Source organism: Ursus maritimus, assembly GCF_017311325.1.
Source record: "Ursus maritimus isolate PB19 chromosome X unlocalized genomic scaffold, ASM1731132v1 scaffold_X1, whole genome shotgun sequence".
NCBI classification, from domain to species: Eukaryota; Metazoa; Chordata; class Mammalia; order Carnivora; family Ursidae; genus Ursus; species Ursus maritimus.
The window spans coordinates 18,597,456-18,604,509 of NW_024423319.1; the positions used below are offsets into that span (position 1 = coordinate 18,597,456).

Below are 7,054 nucleotides of genomic sequence, written 5' to 3' on the forward strand. Positions count from 1 at the left end.
GCCTGTTTGTGGAACAGCAAGGAGGCCTGTGTGGCTGATTCAGAGAGCAAAGGGAAGGGTAGGAGGTGAGGAGATAAGAGTGGTGGGCAGGGCCAGAGGATAGATAGGGTCTTGTAGGCCATGGTGAGGACTTGGGCCTCTTCATTTGACATGTGAGCTGGTGTGCGGTTTTGAGCAGAAGAGAGATGGGACCTTGCTTGTGTTTTAATAGAATCACTTAGGTTGTTGTGTTGAAAATAGACTTTAGAGTGGCAAGAGGAGAAGCAGGGACACCAGGGTGGAATCAGGTGAGAAGTGATGTTAAGAAGGTCTGATTCTGGGAATATTTTGAAGGAAGGGTTGATGGGATTTCCTAACAGATTGGTTGTGAGGTATAAGAGAAAGAGAGTAATCCAGGAAGAACTGGAAGGATGGAGTTGCTCTCAGTACTGATCTGGGAAAGGCTGCAGGAGGAGCAGATTTGAGGGGATGAATAGGAATTAGCCACATTAAATTTGAGATGATTATTAGATATTCAAGTGAAGATGTTGGCTAGGTTGTTGGATAGGATTTAGGAGTCCAGGGCTGCAAGATAAAGATTTGGGAATTGTCAGCCTATAAATGGTATTGAAAGCCCCAGGATAGTAGGGGAAAAGAGGAGAATCAGCAAAGGAGGCAGTGTCAAGTGAGGTAGGAGGGAAACTCAAAGTGTATGATGTTCTGGAAGTCAAGGGAGGAAAAGAGGAAGATGTGATCCACGGCCAAATGTTGCCAATAGGTCAATAAGGTGAGAGCTTACACTTGAAGGCTTATCAATACAGAGGTCATTGTAGACCTTGATGAGAATGCTGTGGTGGAGTGGATGGCGTGAAAGCCTGCTTCACGTGAGTTTAAGGAAGACTAAGTAGAGGAATTAGAGACAGCAGATACAGGCAACTCTTTTGAGAGGGTTTGTTTCAGAGAGGAACAAAGAAATCAAGCAGTAGTTGGTAGGTGGTGGGGACTGAAAGAGAAGTGTGGTTTTCTTAAGATAGTGTATTTCATAATGGGAAAAAAAGAGATCATTTCCCCATTTGAAGTTTATTGACAAATGCACAATTAATGCAGATTGTGTTGAATTAAGACATGGTCTGTGAAATGGAAAAAGAGGGAGTAAAGCTGCAGTTTTGAAAGTGAGGTTCCTGGAACAGCAAGACCAGTATCAATCGCGGGGATATGTTAGAAATGCAAATCTTAGCACCTGTGCACCTCCCCCCACCAAGACCTATAGCATCGGAAATCCATACTTTAACAAGCCCTTCAGGTGATTCTGCTGCACACCAAAATTTGAGAGCCACTGGTGAAAGCACCATTATCAGGTGAGTGTACTTTAGAATCCTCAACAGAGAGAGAATATCTCCATTTCTTCATTAAGAGCAGAAGGTATGTTTTTCCCCCCTCTTCCCTCCCATCTCTGTGTTGCTCAAGCGTCTTCATCCTAAAAGAAGTCTCTGTCTCTCTCACGGGAGAAATAACAGTATGTTTGTATGCTGATGGGAAAGATGCGGTACAGAGTAAAACACTGGGGATATAGGAGAGAGGGTGTAAACTTGCTGGAATCGTGTGCTTCAGCAGGTGGGAATGGAGGGATCTGATGCATAAGTGGCATTAGACAGAAGCAAGGAGCACTCACATACGGTGATAAGCAAGAAGACAGAGAGTGTGGGCACAAACAAGCGCTGTGGCAGTGGGAGTCTGCGCCAGGTTTCTCAGTTAAGTAGGAAGCAGCATCATTAGCTGCGAGTGAGGATGGAGGAGTCTTGGCAGGCTTGGCATCACATTCTGTGAGCAATGCTCTGTAAGAACAGTCACTCTCCAACTTTGCTAGTGGGAGTATGGAATCATTCTAAAACGACTCCTATGGAGAAAGGTTTAGCAAGATTTTTATCCTTCGACACAGCAATCTCACTTCTGGTAATTTAGCCTGAAGCTATCCCTCCACAAATATGAAATAACATATGTACAAGGTCATTTTTGGCAGCATTGTTTGTAATAGCAATATATTAGAAATAACCGAACTGACTGTTCATAGGGGACTGGTTGATGGACTACCGTGCATCAGTAGAAAGAATAAGGAAGATCTCTACAAGCTGACATACAGTGATTTCCTGGCTATACTATTAAGTGAAAAATGCAAGGTACAGGAGAGATTATATTGTGTGCTACTTTTTGTGTAAGAAAGAAAAGGGAATGAGAATATATACTTAGTTTTACAAAAAGACACAGAAGGGTAAACCAAAAGCTAAGACAAATTATTACACAGAACAGGTGGGTAGAAATAGGGTAAAGGGAACAGGGATGGGGCTAAGACTTCTCTGAGTATCTCTTAGCATAGTATTCTTAAACAGCCTTATTGAGATATAATTCAGTACATAAAGTTCACCCTATCAAAGTGTACAATTCAATGGTTCTTAGCAAATTCACAGTTTTTCATCAATACCCATCATCTAATTCCAGAATATTTTCATCAATCCCAGAAAAACCCCATACCTATTAGTGCTTATCCCCTTGCCTTACCTCCCCCAGGCCCTGGCAACCACTAATATACTTTCTGTCTCTATGAATTTGACTATTCTGGATACTTCCTATAAATGCAGTCATGTGATACGTGGTCTTTAGTGTCTGGCTTCTTTTACTTAGCATCATGTTGTCACGGTTCACCCAGGTTGTAGCACGTGTCAGTATTTCATGCTCCTTAATGGCTCAGTAATGCTCCACTGCATGGATATACTGCCCTTTGTTTATTCATTCATTAGTTTCATGGACATTTGAGTTGCTTCCTTCCACTTCTCGGCTATTATGAATAATGAGATTATGAGCACTCATGTACAACTTTTTGTGTGTTTTCACATCTCTTGAGTATATATCTAGTATATACCTGGAATTGTTGGGTTGCATGGTACTACTGTATTTAACATGTTGAAGAACAGCCAAAGTAGCAATGTATGAGGGTTCTAATTTCTCCAAATCCTTACGAACATTTGTTATTCTCTGTCTTTCTGATTGTAGTCATTCTAGTGGGTGTGAAGTGGTGTTACACTGTGGTTTTGATTTGCATTTCTCTAATGGTTGTTGAGGTTGAGTTCCTTCTTATGTGTTTATTCTATGTTGATTCTTATGTGTTTAGGTGTCAATTCTATATCCTCTTTAGAGAAAAGCCTATTCACATCCTGTGCCGAGTTTTTTAAAAAGATTTATTTATTTATTTGAGAGAGAGAGAGAGAGAGAGAGTACAAATAGGAGGGGCAGAGGGAGAGGGAGAGAGAATCTCAAGCAAGCTCTGTGCTGAGGGCAGAGCCAGATGTGGGGCTCGATCTCATGATGCTCAGATCATGATGTGAGCTGAAATCAAGAGTCAGATGCTCAACTGACTGAGCCACCCAGTTGCCCCTCATTTATTAGTTCTAATAGTTTTTTTTTAGCAGATTACTTAGGATTTTATATATAAAAGATAACATCTGTGTATAGAGAGATAGAAAATATGGCTTTACTTCTTCCTTTCTGATCTGAATGCCTTTTATTTCTTTTCTTGGCTATACCTCCAGTATAACATTGAGCAGAAGTGATAAGAGTGGACAGCCTTGTCTTGTTCCTGATCTTTAGGTGAAACATCCAGTCTTTCATCATTGAGTACAATGTGCAGTTTTCATAGACGTCCTTTATCAGGTTGAAGAAGATTCCTTTTTTTTTTTAATTTTATTTATTCATTCGACAGAGATAGAGACAGCCAGCGAGAGAGGGAACACAAACAGGGGGAGTGGGAGAGGAAGAAGCAGGCTCATAGCGGAGGAGCCTGATGTGGGGCTTGATCCCATAACACCAGGATCACACCCTGAGCCGAAGGCAGACGCTTAACCGCTGTGCCACCCAGGTGCCCCAAGAAGATTCCTTTTATTCCTAGTTTATTCCTAGTTTGCTGTTGATGGGGTGTTAGATTTTGTCAAATGCTTTTTCTATGTCTATCAAGATTATCATGTGGTTTTTCACTTTATTTTATCGATATGGCATATTACATTGATTTTCATATGTTGAACCAACCTTGCGTTCTTGAGCTAAGTCCCATTTGGTGATGGTGTATAATCCGTTTTATATATTCTGGGTTTGGTACTTTATTGAGGATTTTTGTGCCTATATTCATAATGGATATTGATCTGTAGTTTTCTTTATTGTGATGTCTATGTCTTTTTTTAAAGATTTTATTTATTTGAGAGAGACAGAGGGAGGAGCATGAGTCAGGGGATGGGCAGAGGGAGAGGGAGAGAGACAAGCAGACTCCCCACTGACTGTGGAGCCTGACATGGGGCTCGATCTCAGGACCCTGAGATCATGACCTGAGCCAAAGTCAGACGCCTAACCAACTGAGCCACCCAGGCGCCCCTATATCTTTTTTTTTTTTATGGTGAAACATTTTAGATTTAGGTTTAGCCAGCTGGACTTAGTTTAGATGATTCCAATTTTGTCGGCAACATCCAGAGCATCATAGTCAGGAGCCAGTCAGACATATACCTTCTTCTCTCCATCGGGCCTGATCAGGGTGTTGGCCTTGTCCACAGCAATGTCATAGAGTTTCTTCAAGTTTATTTGATCTGGTGCTTGTTGGCCTTGACATCCACAATGAACACAAGTGTGGTGTTGTCTTCTCTTTTCTTCATGGCTGACTCAGTAGTCAGGGGGAACTTGATGATGGCATAGTGGTCAAGCTTGTTTCTCCTGGGGGTGCTCTACTGAGGATATTTGGGCTGCCTTGAGAGATGCAGTGTCTTGGGCTGTTGGAAGGTAGGTGACATGTAGGTCTTCTGTTTTGTGTGTGACTTGGACACTTTTTAGCACTGCTTTCTAGGCCTTCAAAGCTTTTGCTTTGGCTTCAGCTTTGGGAGGGGCAGGGGCTTCCTTCACTGCCTTCAGCACCATCTTCATGAAAGGGCTATGTCTGCTTTTGATATCAGGGTATTAATGGCCTCATTGAGTGAGTTGAGAAGTGTTTCCTCTTCTTCTATTATCCGAAAGAAATTGTGAAATCCAGTGAAGTTATCTGGACCTGGGCTTTTGTTTGGGGATAGTTTTTAAATTACTAATGGAATTTCTGCTTTTAAAATCTATTTGGATTTTTGTATTTCTTCTTGAGTTTCAGTAATTTGTACCTTTCTAGGAATTTATCCCTTTCATCTAAGTTGTCTAAGTTATTGGCATATAATTGTTCATAGTAACCATTTTATTTCTGTATCCTTTTTTATTTTTGTAAGGTTGATAGTAAAGTTCCCTCTTTCATTTCTGATTTTAGTAATTTGAATCTTCTCTCTTTTTTGCTTGGTTGATATAGTTAAAAATTTGTCAATTCTGTTGATCTATTCAAATAAACAACCTTTGGTGTCATTGATCTCTATTTTTCAACTTTCTATTATTAATTTCTGCTCTAATCTCTATTATTTCCTCCCTTCTGCTTGCTTTAGGTTTAGTTTGCTCTTCCTTTTCTTGTTTAGGTTATTGATTTGAGTTACTGATTTGAGATCTTTTTCTATTAATATAGGTCTTCACAGCTATAAATTTTCATCTAAATACTGCTTTAGTTGTAACTTATAAATTTGGTATGTTGTGTTTATATTTTCATTCACCTCAAACTATTTTACAATTTTCTTTGTGATTTCTTCTTTGACCTTATGGTTATGAAGCAGTGTGTTGTTTAATTTCTACTCTTTTGGGGTACCTGGGTAGCTTAGTCAGTTAAGTGTCTGACTCTTGATTTCAGCTCAGGTCATGATCTCAGGGTCCTGGGATCAAGTCCCACATCAGGTCTGTGCTCAGCCCAGAGTCTGCTTGAGATTTTCTCTCTCCCTCTGCCCCTCCTTCCACTCATGCTCTCTATCTCTCTCTAAAATAAATAAAATCTTTAAAAAATGGTAATTTCTACTCTTTTGATATAGTTTTGACTTTTGAAACATGTAAATATCTGACATATCCAAAAGAGATTTAAGAAATGCAAATCTTAAGTTAAATGCATACAAAAACAAATGATCCTAACTGTGTATCAGATTGATAACTTAATCACAGAAGAAAGAATTCAAGTGAATTTTGACTCTGAATAATCTTAGTAGGATATATCCTAAAAATATAAACCAAGGGCACCTAGGTGGCTCAGTCAGTTAATTGTCTGCCTTTGGCTCAGCTTGTGATCCCAGGGTCCTGGGATTGAGGCTCACATCAGGCTCCCCACTCAGCAGGGAGCCTGCTTCTCCCTCTCCCTCTGCCTGCTGCTCCCCCTGCTTGTGTTCTATCTCTCTCTGTCAAATAAATAAATACAATCTTTAAAAAAAGATATAACAATCAGGAGATAATATAATTGTGGTTTGTTCCTATACTTTTTATTTTGTTTCATTGATGCATTTATCTATGCTGTCCCCAACAGCACACCGTCTTATTATAACTGTATAGTGGGTCTTGATACCTGGTTGTGTAATTCCTTCAGCTTTATTCAGGTTTGGCTATTCTTGGACTTTTGCATTTCTATATAAATTTCAATATCGGCTTGTCAGTTTTCATAACAAACCTGCTACAGTTTTTATTTAGATTTCATTGACTCCATAAATCAAGGAGGAATTGACATATTAACAGTGTTCCATGGTGGCCCAGCGTAAAATGGCTGCAAACAGTACCCTCCTTGATAGTGTATGCAGCCTGTTGATTTTATGGGTTGCCCTAAGAGGCCTGGGAGACAGCCCTTTCCGGTGAACATTGATGTCTGACCTCATGCTATCTCCAATCTAGGCACCAGACAGGTATACAGGGTACCTTTGGAAAGCCCAGGGCACAGTGGCCAGGGTCCACATTGGCCAAGTCATCATGTCCATCAGTACCAAGCTGCAGAACAAGAAGCATGTGCTTAAGGCCCTATGTGGGGCCAAGTTCAAGTTCCCTGGCCACCAGAAGATCCACACTTTCAGAAAGTGGGGCTTTACTAAGTTTAATGTAGATGAATTTGAAGATACGGTGGCTGAAAAGTGATTCATCCAAGATGGCTATGGGGTTAAATTGTGACCCC

At 40.5% G+C, this 7,054-nt stretch overlaps 2 pseudogenes; one reads left to right on the forward strand and one right to left on the reverse strand.

The window, feature by feature from the left end:
- Nucleotides 1-4,369: 4,369 nt before the first annotated feature.
- LOC121105402 lies at nt 4,370-5,021 on the reverse strand (annotated as a pseudogene).
- A 1,590-nt stretch (nt 5,022-6,611) lies between these two features.
- LOC121103859 lies at nt 6,612-6,733 on the forward strand (annotated as a pseudogene).
- The last annotated feature ends 321 nt before the right edge of the window (nt 6,734-7,054 follow it).